Here is a 1,636-nt window from a genome sequence, read left to right on the forward strand (position 1 = left end):
CTCCCTCCTGAGAAAGGACGAACCCTTCGTCTGGTCTGAAGCCCAGGACATGGCTATGAGCGAGCTCAAGCAACGTCTGTGCGCTGCTCAATGCCTGGCCTACCCAGACCCAGGAAAAGAGTTCTATCTGGACGCTAGATTCTCTAGTCACTGCCTCAGTGCAGGCCTGTACCAGCTCCATGACAAAGACAAGCGAGTGGTCGCTTATGCCAGCAAAACACTGCTTCCCCCAGAATGCAAATACTCAGACTGCGAAAAAGCTTTGCTTTGCACTGTGTGGGCCATCCAGCGTTTCTCCAACTACATTGGAGCTCAGAAGGTTATCATTGAAACCTGTCACCAGCCAGTAACCTTCCTCAACAGCCAACGAATCAGGGATGGTGTGGTAACCAACGCACGCATTGCTACTTGGCTAATGACGCTCCAAGGACGGGACGTCAAAGCAAGATATGCCCAAAACCACAGATCATATCTAGGAAATAGGCTAGCAGCCTCCAGAACTGTTCAACGGACACGCTGCACACAGCAGCAGAACCCAAAGAACCGTTACTGCCACAACTGACACAGGTACTTCGAGGAGAACGTGTGTGAAGGGATGCCCACAGCATATGTCGATGGCTGCTCCTACAATCAACAGGGCAACTTGAAAGCTGGAGCAGGAGTGGTCTGGCTCAACAATGCCCCTTGCCCGCCGCAACAATTCAAATTAGGCCCACACTCATCGCAATATGCAGAAATTGCAGCCATCCTCATCACCCTACAATGTGCTGCATCCCACAACATCAAAGAACTCCTCATCTGTATCTGTACCGACTACGCTCGTCTAAGCTTCACATGCCATCTAGCTGGATGGAAACAGAATGGATTCAAGACTCAAGACAACAAGCCTGTCAAACATCAGGAACTCTTCCAAGCATGTGAAGCCATTGTCACTGAACATGACATGATCGTTTATTGGAAAAAGGTCCGAGGCCACTCACGTCAACCAGGACAAGACAAAGATCTCAATGACCAAACTGATGCCCTCGCCAAAGCAGGTGCATTACACGGAAAGTCCTGGACATGTCCTGCCCTCCCACCCACCCCATCAGTGGCTGCTATAACCCGCCGCCAGCACGCCACTGGCATGCAAACCCCCACCTCCTCCCATATTGAACTCTCACCTCAATTCGCCACGGATGATCTCCTCACCCTCCAAGCTTCGGATCCGACACTGCAAACTATTGCAGCCCACCTGTCAAACCCATTAACTCATCCCATTCCCACCTCCGACCTAGCCACTTCCCATGATCTCCGCACGCTCAACTCTATCAAGCACATGCTGCATCTCAAAGACGGCATCCTCACATATGTCCCTGAGCCCCTCACTGCGCCAAAGCTCGTAGTCCCTCAGGGCCAAAGGGGGATAATGCTGACACACGCCCACGATTCACCATGCGCTGGACACCATGGCACCAAGGCCACCTACGAAACGCTCAAGCAAGTAGCATACTGGCCTGGCATGCAGCAAGACGTGGCGGAGTACGTAAAAGGATGCCTGGTGTGTTGCCAGTTCCAACCGGCAAACCCAAACCACCGAGCACCACTGCAACGGAAAGGAATGACCTTCCCATGGTCGGACCTCCAAATAGATTGG

The sequence above is a fragment of the Sinocyclocheilus anshuiensis genome, unplaced genomic scaffold, assembly GCF_001515605.1.
Source record: "Sinocyclocheilus anshuiensis isolate Anshui unplaced genomic scaffold, SAMN03320099.WGS_v1.1 scaffold5179, whole genome shotgun sequence".
Taxonomy (NCBI): domain Eukaryota; kingdom Metazoa; phylum Chordata; class Actinopteri; order Cypriniformes; family Cyprinidae; genus Sinocyclocheilus; species Sinocyclocheilus anshuiensis.